The sequence below is a fragment of the Anabrus simplex genome, chromosome 14 (genome assembly GCF_040414725.1).
Source record: "Anabrus simplex isolate iqAnaSimp1 chromosome 14, ASM4041472v1, whole genome shotgun sequence".
In the NCBI taxonomy this organism is placed as follows: domain Eukaryota; kingdom Metazoa; phylum Arthropoda; class Insecta; order Orthoptera; family Tettigoniidae; genus Anabrus; species Anabrus simplex.
In genome coordinates, this window is record NC_090278.1 from 75,587,336 (window position 1) to 75,602,133 (window position 14,798).

The following is a 14,798-nucleotide window of genomic DNA, read 5'->3' on the forward strand; positions in this document are numbered from 1 at the left end:
TTAATGATAGGTCTGGCTGCCGCTTTCTTCTTGGTACCTTGACCTTTTCTGTTGGCCCAGTAATCCTTCATTCTCTGCATTGCTCAGACCATTTCCTGGTCTCATTGTGGTTAGTTTCTGTAAGGGATGTTAGGAAGGGTCTGGTTTTTAATAGTTGAACGGTAGTTGCTACTGTTAATTATGATGGCAATATTAAGTTCAGCCAGATCCTTCTCCACTTGCTGCATCCACAGCGATTCAGCGGCTCTACCCTTGCTGGCTACACAGCCTGTGGGAATCCATTCTATACAGGTGTCCAGAGAAAGCAAGCCATTTTCTTCTGATGGCATCTGTGAGAGTTTCTTGGTGTTGGTAGAGTTTACAGTTTGGTTTGTACCATCGCCTTCCATTTGGTATTATCCTTGATCGTACCATCTTTCTCAGGAACTTCCTTTCTTGTACTCTGAGGGCTCTTAGTAGGGTCTTCTTAGTTTAGACACTCTGCTGGGGAGAGGACTGACGGTCTGACTATTGCATTACAGTGTCTCAGTTTGACATTGTCTGACCATCCATACTTTACATCACAACCAGCATGGTTGCTAGGTAACATTGTCTGGACATCCATCCATACTTTACATCACACCCTCCACAGTTGCTAGGTAACATGGCCTGGCCATCCATCTATACCTTACATCACAGCCTACACGGTTGCTAGGTAACATTGTCTGGACATCCATCCATAGTTTGCATGACATGGCAGCCTGCACGGTTGCTAGGGTTACACTTCAGTCACACTAATTTCAGTAACACAAATTTTCAGATGATCCCATAAGGCATATTTATATCAAAAATGCCCTAAGTTACACATTATGAAACAATTTGCGATGTGTCTTATATTTACAAAATGCTGGTAAATGCTTAGTATGTGTCCTACAAAAAAAAAAAAAAAAAAAGAAGTTTATCATGTCAAAATGTTGAATGCCATCCTCCTGTTGAAGCTGGTAAGTAGGAACAAGCTCCTTGAGGGTTGAGAGAGGAAGAAATACCGTATATATAAAACATGTAACTGTAAAGGTTTTCAGTCTATCAAGAACCTTAATTATAAAACACATAACTGGAATATATCATATCCCATTGCTGTTTGCAGATGGCTTAGTGATCTGGGGAGTCAACAATATGGAAGTGCAAATCCAACTAGAGGCTTTAAATGACAACACTGAGAAATATGGTATGAAAATCAGAGTGGGGAAGAGTAAAAGGTGGTGATGACAAGAGGAGAAAGAAAATCGTTAGTATCAGGGAACAATACCTTGAGGTTGTTGAATACCCCAAATATTTGGGAAGTGAAATAATGCAAGATGCAAGGTTGGATAAGGAGATCAGCAGAATGTAAGGAACTTGGTGTGGAACAGAGAAGTTCATATGAAACGTACAGAGACTTGGACACTGACTGCAAGAAATGAGAGTAAAATTCAGGCCAGTGAGATGAAGTTCCTGAGGTGTATGGTTTTCATCATCATTTGTTTTAGTCAAGTGAATATGTTTTGAATGACCTAGCTGTTAGGCCCCTTTAACCTTTACAATGCCAAATACGATCTGATCGTATTTCAGAAAAATGGCCAAAATTGCCAGATACAATCACATCGTCGGATTTCTTAGCTTAGCGTTCTACTTAGAAGGCATATGAGGTTGTATCTGTGTCACGACCATCTAGATAGTTCAAGCTAACTTTTCTTTGACCATATCAGTTGTTCCAAAGGCCATGGATATAAATAAATGAATACTCTTTGACTCTCTGAGCACATCAAATGTAAACAAACAATGGCATCCACAAGTACTGAACATGACGAAATTCTGAGTTATTTGCTGAAATAGTGACTCTGCTTCAATGTAAAAACAAACAGGTATAATTATCAAATATTTCTCTAGTTTTTTAAAATAGACAAATTTCAGGTCATGATACTATTCTTTTCAGTGTTTCATTTAATTTCTTGTTGTTATTCTGCCTGTTACGCTATTTTCCCCTGTCTCTTTAGTCACCTACTGAACTGTTCTTATGCCCACAATTCGAATTTGTAAATAAAATATATTTAGTCCTTAACTAGCTGATGTACCCGTGCTTCACTATGGAATTCTCAGAAAGACTGTCTTTGTGATTTTCCCAACTGAAGTCAACATAGGTAATTAAAATGATGTCAGTAGGAATGTAGCGATTAAAAGCAACGTTATCTTATAAAACACTGGATCAAATGAAAAACCGCATATTTCCTCACTTTCAACGAACAGTACTATGGTGCCGATCTAACAGTTCAAAGTTCCAAAGGTGGAAGAACCAGGCCGCAGACAGCCGTGAACACTCCTCTGCCATTATTCCGTTATATCCACACTGCTCATTCCAATCAGTGCCTCAGAGTAGGGATTGAATAGCTCGAATGCTATGATGAACCAGTGTGTTACGTACCGGTAGTATCAGAAAATTTATGAACCAGAGAAATGGCATGCTAAAGAAGAAAGTTATCTAACTCCCCAGCTACTTTCCGCCAATATTCAGGCAGGCTGTTATACTCTGTACGACCGGGAGAGTTGGCCGTGTGGTTAGGTACGTGCAGCTGTGAGCTTGCATCCGGGAGATAGTAGATTCGAACCCCACTGTCAGCAGCCCTGAATATGATACTCCGTGTTTACCCATTTTCACACCAGGCAAATGCTGGGGCTGTACCTTAATTAAGGTCAAGGCCGCTTCCTTCACATTCCTAGCGTTTTCCTATCACATTGTCGCCATCGTTCGGTGGAACGTAAAGGAAATTTTAAAAAATAATCAGTACGCACCAGTAATCCTATCTATTGGAGAAGAGTGGCAACAGAAGATTCAAAGCACATCCCAACATCCAATGGTCAATGTAATGTTATTGTTGATCACTTTTATAAGCTTTCTATATTGTAGGCCTTCACATTTAGTTTTCTTTAGACTCTGTGATATTAGGACATCTTATAAAATTATTTATAGCGTAGACTGTAGTTCCTTATTCTCCGACTTTACATACCGGTACCGATTTCTGTTAAATTCTGTTTACCCATTTTCTCATGACTCGGCGCTGATATGGACTTGGAAACAAAAATCCAAATTCATGAATATCTCTGATAATAGCCGGTACTGTAACAATGTATAAGACATAAATGATCGGAAATTTAATGCTATATAACATTAGCTATGTAGTATTTATTGATACGACCACTAATAACATAAATATTTGAGAATTAAATTTTAGGCCTTCCCCTAAACTACCATTTCAATCAGGGTGAATAAAATTATTTATGGCCTAGATTATAGCGACTTATTCCCCGACTTTGCATACCAATTTTCATTAAATTCTCTTCAGCAGTTTTCTCGTGATACATTTACATACATACAAACAGACAGACAGAAATTATGGAAAATTAGTAAGTGCATTTCCTAGTTATTGTGGACATGACTGGTACAGAAATACCATCCGTTTTAAATTCTGAGCAATGTACATACAAAACTCATATTTTATATATAGATTATTATGCTCAAGATAACTAAACATGTGAAGACAAGTTGAAAATTTTGAAAATTTCGAATTTTTAAAAGTTTTTCCGTTTCTTAAATGTTCTGCTTCAAAAAAAAAAAAAAAAAACAGAACAGGCAGATACATCAAATACATCTCAAGTTATTTAAAAAAAGACCCTGCATTTTCAGGCAAAATAGCTTGGCAATTTTTGTATGGGAATCTACAAGAGAGCCTGGCACTCTAAAGGTTAAACAACAATCATCATCATCATCATCATCATCATTAAAACCGAAATCACCACCTCCCCTCTCCCTTTCATTCTGCTGTTCTCTTTCCTATCACATAATATTCCACTCTTTCTTCAAGTCCCTTTATTAATGTATGACCATTAGAAGATTATCTTTCTGTATTTCTGTTACAGGGGTTACCAATTATATTGTAAGGATGGACTCTGAACTAGATCTTCCAACTGATCAGTTACCAGCAGAGTCATAAAATGCCAATTAGGTGGTGTCAGGCTGGAAGAAGATACTGTCAACAATAGAGTTGTTCATCCAATAAATCTGTTTCTGTTCATACATTATGAAAATTATTATTTTGTTTGACTTAAAAACCTTTCCATGTCACTGCCAATTCAATTTCTGTCTGTATATATGTCCAGTACAGTAGCGGTTCGTGGTTCTGCTCTGTGACGCCCAGTCCATTGCTGTAAGTGTAATAGACACGCCTAAATTTGTATTGCATACGGGAAGTACCAGCTGAGCTCGTGTGCATCCGTCCTCCAACTCTACGGAAACGCTTTACTCAATGTGCTATCAGCGTGAAGTTCCCAAAAATGTACAGAAAAAATACAGGTAAACGTACATCTCAGTTTGTAAGACCCCGATTTCAAGCAACATCGACGATAGAAATAACTGACTTGTACAAGAAACAGCAAGTAAAAACATACAAAATATAACGCCTCTCTTCCGCTTATCGAAAAAATGTTGATCCAGTATCGACACACTCATATTTACAAAAGTTCTGAGACATGCATACATCTTTGGGTGCTGGTTTCCTTAATGGAGGGGGAACATAATCTGATGGTATTAACGTTCCTGTTTTCATTTTCATGACTACCTAACTCGGAAGAATTCACTACCATTACGGAGAGACATGTTCATGATTACTTGTAGGCCTAAGAACTCGCACATTCGCTTCGTACGAGAGAGAATGTTTTCGGTCATTGGATAGAATTATGCTTAAGTCCTGGCCATTTACACAAAAGATAGAGAAATATACATACCCCCAATCTTAAAGAACGTTGTTTGAAGACGTAACATCAACAGTAAATTGACTGTGTGTTTCTTAATCACAACCATCCTCTTTTATCATGCATTTCTCCTGTATTTAAGCTATTATTTGGACTTTATACTGAACTGAAGCATCACAACTATACTGTAGTATCTGAGAATGTTGACATGAAAGAATTTTAAACCATGTCAATATCCACACACTTTTAAAAGTTCTCTATTTTCATTGATAAGCACACTGGAGGGAGCTTTTTGCAAAACAGCTGAGATTTTAACATGCTCACTCGCTGCAGTGATTCTCTCACAGACGGTGGCTCTGGTGCTACCTCCAGTATATTATTTACTAACTCTATGGTCTCAGCGACACACATGCATATAGGTCAGCCATACTTCAATGCGTGCAGTTCATACAGAACCTTATGGGGGATTCTTACCTACTTATATAATGTATACAAGAAAATATTTATTATTTTGCCACCTATTCAATACAATACAAAATGTTAACATACGAGTTAAAACATTGTTAAAATATAATGAGACATGTTTTGCCTCTTCTTATGAGGCATCCTCAGTCAATATCAAAACCTTATTTTTTACCAGGTACTTGGTTAAAGATATTCTAAAATATGTTGGAAGATGATGTGTGTAAGATAAAATTTACAGTTCATCATAAAAATGTTTCTGAAATAATTAAAATTCTAATACAATGATAAATTGAAATTCCTTCAGCATCAAGCATGGACTACGGCATCAAGCCATCAATTATGTTACTTACAATCAAATGACATCTCCTTCATTAGGTGAACTATGTATGAATTTGTCACTGTATTAGTGCGAATGGTGAGCCTGTGATTAGTACCTACTATGTGAGGAACACCACGGGAATACCGGCACCCGTGACTACTGCACCTAGGTGAGGAACCTCATCGGTTTGCGTTGGCTATGAGTGGTGCCATTGTGTGAGAAACACCATAGGTCTCATATTTTAACAATGTTTTAACTCATATGTTAACATTTTGTATTGTAATGTATTGAATAGGTGGCAAAATAATAAATATTTTCTTTTTCAATACAGACCAGAAATTACTTTCATTACTTGTCTTAGCCACCTATCGGAAGAAAGCTGTAGTTAAGTGTGCTCTCCTAATGTTCTGTCATTCACAGATCTAAACAGGGTTGCCATATCACCAGTATCTGTAAGGGTATCGATCTTTGGCTTGATATCGACACTTAATATGAAGGATGGGAGCGCTAATCGCTGTCTATTACATCTTTCATTCTGGTGGTTCTGCAGCTCTGCAGATCATATTATGGAGCTGGTCCAGTACATTGCCATTAACCCTCAAACTGGCAGGCATTTATCCTGTAGTGGCAGGGATATTTTATCGGCATTGCAGACTCGAAGGAAATTCATTCATAGGTTGTTCTGCCATCCGGCAGGTCCAGTCATGGCTGTGACCTCCATATCTCTCGATCTTGTGCCCTTTTCTTCACTGCTACATAATCTTCCTTTCTTTTTCTAATGCTGTCTAATAACTGGTATCGTCTCCTTCCCCTTCCTCGTTTTCCTTTTATCATCCCTTCAATTGCTATTCGTAGTAAAGTGTTGTGTCTTAGATTATGCCCTATCCAATTTTTCTTCCTATTTTGGATTACGGTTCATCATGCTCCTCTCTTCTCCCACTCTCTTCAGAACTTCCTCATTTGATATTTTATCTTCCCACTTTACTCCTTCATTTCTTCGCCAAATCCACATCTCAAATGCCTCTATTCTTCTCTGTTCTTCCTTCCTTAATGTCCATGTTTCAGCGCCATATAGAGCTATACTCCATATGTAACACCTTGCAAATCTCTTCCTCAGATCTTTCTCTAGCGGGCCACAAAGCAGATTTTTCTTCTTGTTGAAGCTTTCCTTGGCTAAGGCAATTCAAGCTTTTATGTCTGTTATAGAGTGAAGATCTTCAGTCACAATACTTCCAAGGAAAGGTGACCAGAAAAATTGTGAAAATTATACAGGAATAAGCCTCCTTAACTCAGGCTATAAGATATTTGTCAACATCATCAAAATTAAGCTGCATAAACACTACTCAACCCTGATTGGTGAAGAACAGAATGTTTTCCAAAAAAAGGAAGATCGTGTGCAAATGGTTACTTTTCTCTCATAATTTTAACAGAGAATCATAAGGAATTCAACATATCCACATACTTAGCATTCAACAAGGCATAATTTGTAGATCAAATAGGTCCAATATACAGACAATGAATATCAGCTCCAAGATCGACACAAGAATACTTGGTTATTATAAGGACATTAGCTGCCTCTGTGGATCCGTGGTAGAGTGTCGGCCTCCGGATCCCAAGATAGCGGGTTCAAACCCAGCAGAGGTAGTCGGATTTTTGAAGGGCGGAAAAAAATCCATTCGACACTCCATGTCGTACGATGTCGGCATGTAAAAGATCTCTGGTGATACATTAGGTAATTACCCGACAAAATTAATTAAATCTCAGCCATAGACGCCCAAGAGAGATCCGGTTTACTCTAGGTCCGCTAGATGGCAGACAGAGTAAACCGGAACGTCGAAATTGACGAGCAGACAGCCAGATGGCGTCAAATCGAAATGTCTGCAAATGGTAGCTGAGGCCATACGATTATTATTATTATTATTTTATAAGGACATTGACAGAGTCCAACACCATTCGCAACAGTTTTAATGTGTCATTTTAGTTCCAGTTTTAAATGTGCCGTCTGACATTTCATCGCTGTTTTATATTTCGATTTTACTTGAGACATATCAAATTGTATCCTTTATTGGTGGTTATATGTATTCCTGTGTTTCCAATTTGATGATGATGATGCTTATTGTTTAAAGGGGCCTAACATCGAGGTCATCGGCCCCTAATGGTCCGAAATGAAATGACAAACAAAAAAGTTAAAAATCATCCACTGACCAAAATTTAAAAAAGTCACGAAGAATGAATGAATGGACATGAACCCAAAACAATCAGTGGATCCGACTAAAAAAACGAGCATAATTAATAGTATTACTGACCAAGGGACCACTTATAAAGCACAATCCTGAATCGAGGATGCTTGTTGTCTAAAGGGGTTCAAAATCCAGGTCTAAGGCCCCTCAGAATGGTACTTATCGGTAGTAAAGGAGAACCATGGTATTTCTCAAGTTGTGGTACTAATCAAAGGTAGCATAAACTCACGATGTTTCAAACATTATGGTACTACTCACAAGTATTGTACGTCGTACAGGTAACGCAGACCTATGGTGTTTCTCACACAACGGCGCCACTCATAGCCAACACAAACCGATGAGGTTCTTCACTTAGGTGTACTAGTCACGGGTGCCGGTATTCCCGTGGTGTTCCTCACATAGTGGGTATTAATCACAGGCAACGCAGACCCGCAGTGTTGCTCATGTGGGTACGACTCACGGGTACTGGAAACCCACAGGGGAACCACTCTCTGCTGCTACTAATCACAAACGTATTTCGTACCTAATTTAGTGGTACTACTCGCAAGTAAAGGCGACCCATGGTGTTCCCCGCGTGATGGTACTAATCAAAAGTAGTTTCATGGTTCTGAGACAATTATCCCTTGGTCACCCCTTTTAGTCGCCTCTCACAAAAGGCAGGGGATACTGTGGGTATATTTTTCGTCTGTGTCCCCCACCCACAGGGGGTAGAGAGAGGAAAAAAAGAAGAAGAACGAAGGGACCCGTCACTTATAAAAATGAAATAACGGACGAAGAAAGGCAAGGGCTACGAAAGGTGTGAAAATGAAAGACTCCCTAGGCCTTGAATGCTCTAATACCGTCGGGGTCAGAAAAGAACAAGAGTTGACCAAGGGAGGTCGGACAGCACAGATGAAAGTGAGGTGGTGGTGTTGGTGATTATTGTTTTAAGAGGAAGTACAACTAGGCAACCATCCTCTATATAACACTAATCAGAGAGGAAAAATGGAAGGGGTCCGACACTTCGAAAAATGAAGGTATCGGCCAAAGGAACACAAGGGCCACGAAGGGCGTGAAAATGAAAGACCCCCTAGCCCTCGCAAACCTAATAGCGTCAGGGTCGGAAAAGAACAAGAGTTGACCAAGTGAGGTCAGATAGGATAGATGAAAGTGAGGAGCCTGGCACAAGTAAGTGAAAGCAATGCCAGGACTCAGCTGAGGGCCCCGTGGTCACGAACCACGCTCCAAAGTTCAGAGCCCCTGGGGCCCCTTTTAGTCGCCTCTTACGATAGGCAGGGGATACCGTGGGTGTTATTCTACCGCCCCACCCACAGGGGGGAGATGAAAGTAAGGAGCCTGGCAAAAGTAAGTGGAAGCAATACCAAGACTCAGCTAAGGGCCCCGTGGTCGCCAATCCACGCTCCCCAAGATGAGAGACCTTGGGCCCCTTTTAGTCGCCTCTTATGACAGGTAGGGGATACCGCGGGTGTATTCTACATGTGCGTCTCCCACCCGCAGGGAGTAGTGTGTTTGGTCCGCAAGAGGTATTTTATTTCCCTCAAGTCCGCCGGCAAGCCAGTTAGGACCCCCTATCTATCACTTGGGATGCGCCACGTGGGAGTATCACCACTCCCCCTGCTGCGCCAGCATAGTAGGTCCATGGTGTTTCCAATTTGATCATGGCTGAAGATGACCTAATGCAGCAAGGTCGAAACTAGTACTAATTATGTAAGATACTACATTAATCTAAAGGTATTTAACAGGTGGTCCTTTCTCTACCTTTTGATAGTGATCAATTGTCAATACGGGCCATAATGAAATTCATAATTTATGAAAGGAAACAGAGCAAAATTATAATGTATCCTACATAACGATTAAGTACCACAACTGTTGATCGAATTAGTATCAAAATTATATGAAAACAACTTGATTGCAAATCATGTCAGTGTTTTCTGGGTTTGTAGGCCATGGTCCAGAAGTATGTAATGGTCCCAATGTTTCAACGAAGACTGCATTCAGCATTGTCAAGAGTTCCAACTGACTTCAATAACAGCGAAGCTCTCACTGGAATGAAGTGGTGTTGTAATTCCACCTCATTATATAGTGCAGGCTACGGTACGCTGCTCGCCTATTTGTCCGCGATGCTTGTGGGGTGGGGGTCACTGATTGGCTGTTCTTTGGCCAATGATTGAAGCATTAATTAGCCCGATGTACATCTACCTGCCTTGGCAGAGATAGGCAACTGATCACCCATTGCTTTTTCTGTTCTGCCTCGACCATCATGCCCTTCAGGAGTTAACGCTTCCAGGACTGGAAACCAGGTCTTGTTTACCCACTCAGATTCCTCCTTATGGTTGAAGCTGTTGGTGAGCTTCAGAATTTCAATAGCTTCCATCTGTAGCCATGCATGATAAGACACAGTAGTTGACAGTACTTCGGTGTTGCAGGTCAATGTACATCGAGCTCAATGCTTCAATCATTGGCCGAAATCAGGTAGGGGATACCGTAGTATTATTCTACTGCCCCTACCCACAGGGGAAAAGAAAATACAGAAATCACGATTTTAGATATTGTTTATTATTTCAACAACTAATGGTGGTTTGACACACGTTTACAATTTGTAACAGCCTAGGCTATTCTCATTGCCGCATACTACTCTTAATTTATATTAAGGCACATGCAGGTTACAATTGTAGAGTAGAGGTTTATTGTCTCAATACATTTACAATACGTGGCTCAATGCTGTAAATAGGTGACTCATTAAAATACATAATAGCTATCAATGACAGCAAGGTAAGAACAGAGAATACAGTAATGTACAACTACCGTACTTAAAGTCATCTTCTAAATATTATTCTCCAGAATGCTATGCCTTCCGAATGAGAACGTTTTATTCTTAAATAATTGCTTGTTGTAATACTGAGGGAAGTTGCCGTGCATGTTGACGCTCAACGGCTATGGAGCCAAGCTCAGTGTTCGGGAGGTAAGTAGGTTCAAAACGCACCGTCCGCTGTGAACCGACACTAAGAACACGACGAAGACCCAGTGCGGTGGATTTGGTCAAAACTAGCAAAATACTGCCAGGAACTGGACCCAGGCCTCTTGCAGATAACAAACATATATGAGACGCAAAGAAATAAAAATATAACAGTAATAAGGGCAAGAACTTAAATTTATTAAGGAGAGAAAATCAAAAAAAAAAAAGTTGCATAGGCAAAACAAGGGGGCCAAAAATCAAATAGATAATATTAATAATACGTGGCCCATAATCAAAATACACAATATTCATTGATTATAGCAACTTCACACACGCTTACCTTGATAAAAGACGTGGTGAAAATATAGGAACAAGGGCTTGGCATCTATCATAATTAATTGAAGAATATTAATTCAGGTGGGTACAAAAGTATTTCTTAACAATAAAAATCCACATCCCCCAAGAATACAATATCATGCAGTAAAAGAGCTTAAAACGGGAGAAGAAAGAAGGGGCACGGAGCTCATAAAATTAAAGCAGAGAGAAAAGGGAAAGTTACCATGGTTCCATGCAAAACAACTAAGATAAAACAGAAGGCGCCCAGCAAAGAGTAAAACAAATTAAAGAAGAAAATAGGTAAAGAAAGCCAATGACGGCAATGTGAAACGAACAATAAATAAATTAGACACAAAAGGTATCACGGACTCAAACATCAGAACCATCCACGCTCACACAGAGACCAAGGGGTTAGGTCGCCGAATAAAGGGACGTATAAGAACGTCAAAGTACAGCACATAACAAAATAAACGACCGCTCTCGAGCTCAGACAATATGAACCAGAAAGTGATCCATCCTAAAGAGACGGAGTGTCTCCAACACAAAAACACACAGAAACAAGCCAATCGCGTTGTAAGTTTGTATTCATACAACAACTATTTTGGTGACATGAAATATACAGAACACGCAATAAAATAATACAGTAGAGTCTCGCTCATCCGACCTTCGCTTATCCGACATTCCGTGTTATCCGACACTGGTAGACTTAATTTGAACTTTTGGTGGAGACTAAATTCAGGCACACCCGCTGTGGAGGGTGCGACTATGGAACAAGCACTGGCCTGACCGCTGGCGGTAGGACAGTTTTTTTCTCAAGGACAGGTGCAGTGAGTCTTCAGTCAATGTAGTATTGGTTGGGTGCGGATGTTCTAGTTTTCATATCCTCTGTGAGTATAGCGAGTAAATGGAAGAAAGTGATTGTTTCTATAGAAGACGAGTGCATTAAAGTGACTGGACAAAGGGGAAATTCTTCAAAATGTGGCTCCAGATTATGGATGTTGGATGTGTTACTGTGGCAGACTGGAAAAAACAGAGGGAAGAAATTTAAAAGTGGTGCTCTACCAGAGCAGAGAAAAAATGAAAAATGTGAGTCCGAAAAAGTAAGTGAAGCACTATTTATTTGGTTATCTCAACACCGGGAGAAGGACCTGCCAATATCTGGCCCCATTCTACAGGGAAAGGCTGCGTATTTCCAGAAGGGGTTTAATGAAGGGGGCCGTAATTTTCCTGCCAGTGCTGGGTGGCTTGATCGGTGGAAAAAAAGGTACGGCATTAGGCAGCTTAATATCTGTGGAGAAAAGTTTCCTTTCGTAAGACATCTGGAATGTTTTCGTTCAATACTGAATGTACTGTACAATTGAATTGTTAATTCAATAAACAGAGTACCGTAAAACATGTCATTGTTTTAGTACTAGAGTATAGCCTTGCTGATTGTTTCAGTTCATTTTCGAAGTTATTCTGTATTATCCGACATTTTCGGTGATCCGACGTACTCCAGGTCCCGTTTAGGTCGGATAATCGAGACTCTACTGTACAACATGAGCTCAAGCGGAATGTTAATGAAGCGACGTGAGTAAAAGGTCCCGGCCGCACACAGCAAACAATCTCATACACACACACACACATGAATCCGTCTCACCTTCTGTTCTCAAAATAAACATAGTGGATCGGTAAAAGAAAATACCGAAAGAAGCGTGTAAAAGTAAATAATAAAGTAAATAAATAAATAATAATAAATTAGAAACACAAGTAATGAGGGAAACGTTTTTAACCCAACCATGGTGAGCACAAAACGAAGCAACAATAAAACCAAGAGAAGATTAAAGAAAACTAAATACCTCAATTACATAAGCAAATAACATTGTCGACAGACCAGGATAAGTGCAAAGATATCTTGAATCTGTTAAAATATCTTTTATACGCCACAAAGGCGACTTGGAAATCCAATCCTTCCAACTTCTCAAGTCAAAACTCCCCACCCTAACAACCAGAAAGATAACCCAACAAGACGGGACAGAAAGGAAATGCTTTGATCTATGCTTTGCAAGTTATGAATCTCATTCCGTATTGACGGTTATCACTTTACAAAAGAAAATATTTATAAAATCCTCCTATCAATACAAGTCAAGTCATCTCTTAGATGAAGCAAAGTCTATACATGTTTCAGCCTAATCTCAAGGCCATCTTCAGTAGTAAAACAATGATTACATAATATACAAACAAATTAAAAATCGTAATGATGTGAAGTAACAGTGATCATGATTAGTGAGTTAAAAACAAATTGAGGTACAAAGTCCTCTCGTCTAATAGATCTTGCTGACTGTTAACATGATTGGCATTTTAATTTGTATATTCCAGAGTTAGAAAATATTTTGCTGTTGACAGTATGAGAATTAAAAAACATTTTTGTATTGGTGTGGACGGTCTTGAAAGCTACTTTTAACTTGTGTTTTTTAAAGATGTTTGAAATAGGATATATATTATTATTATTAAAGGTAAATGTGGTGAACTTCTCTTTATGGGAAGATTGTTTTTCTAAAGTGGTCTTAGGTTTATTTCTAAATTTATTGAGAATTTTATTCACGAAAGCTTTACTGAAACCATTACCTTCGGCTATAGCATAAATGGTGTTGATTTCCTTTCAAAAATTCTTACGGGATGAAGGAACATTAAGAGCTCTGAAAAATCATACTATTGTAAGCTGTCTTCTTCTGTGTCCCTGGGTGTAGAGAAGTTTGGTGGATTGTGTTTATTGTGTGAGTGGGCTTCCTGTAAATATTAAAAGAAATGGTTTTATTCTGATTGCGAGTAATAGTTAAATCGAGATAATTAAGGGAATTGTTGTTCTCGGATTCTATCGTAAACTTTATGTGTGGATCCAGGTTATTAAGTAATTCAAGAACGGTGTTGCTGTCAGTAATGTGAGAATCCAGGATAATAAAAGTATCATCCACATACCGAGTCCAATGTTTGATCCCATTAATTTTACCTATAATGTGAGTGTATTCGAGGAAATCTACGTAAAAACCAAGAATTAAGAACTTTTTATTTTTGTTTAATGACGTAGAAAAATCAAAATTGATCATCATGAATCCCAAATTACCTACGGCGAAAGCGTTACCGAAGATTCACAAGGCGGATGTTCCCATAAGGCCCGTTATTAACTTCAGAAGTAGTCCGACGTACAAAATATCCCAATTTATTCACAATTTTCTTAAAACACATTATTCCTTTCAAGCTAACATGTCAGTTAAAAATTCCCTGGAATTCTGCAATAGAATAAAAATCTCACGTTACCGAAACATTACACCCTTCACTCCTTTGACATAGTAAATACGTACGCGAGTGTACCCATCAATAAAACCATCGAAATAGTAAAAAACAATCTTTCCAAATTCAGTAAATTGACTATAGGGGAGATAGAAGAGTTTATTCAGATCCTCAAATTTACATTAAATAATGGCTTCTTTACTTTTAATAACATCATATACCAACAGAAGGGGCTTCCTATGGGGTCACCGGCCTCGGGAATCCTCGCTGATATTTACGTACATGATACCATATCAGTTATCTGTGCCCTGCCCATATCAATCCGGCTGATTTCACTATTTTTCTAATTGTTCTACTTTATAACGATGTACAAATCATTATTTTAGCTGCTCCTCCATCCTCCTCTTCCAGATACAGGGTCGATGATTCTTCGAAGTAACTTTCTTTC

General features: G+C 39.1%; 1 protein-coding gene across 1 annotated transcript in view; it reads right to left on the reverse strand.

The window, feature by feature from the left end:
* Positions 1 to 12,958, reverse strand: part of LOC136885753 (arrestin domain-containing protein 17) — a 191,774-nt gene extending 178,816 nt beyond the window's left edge. Inside the window, exon 1 of the mRNA XM_067158490.2 lies at positions 12,919 to 12,958. The gene's annotated coding sequence lies outside the window, so the exon portion shown is untranslated. The remainder of the gene's footprint in view (positions 1 to 12,918) is intronic.
* Between the last annotated feature and the right edge of the window lie 1,840 nt (positions 12,959 to 14,798).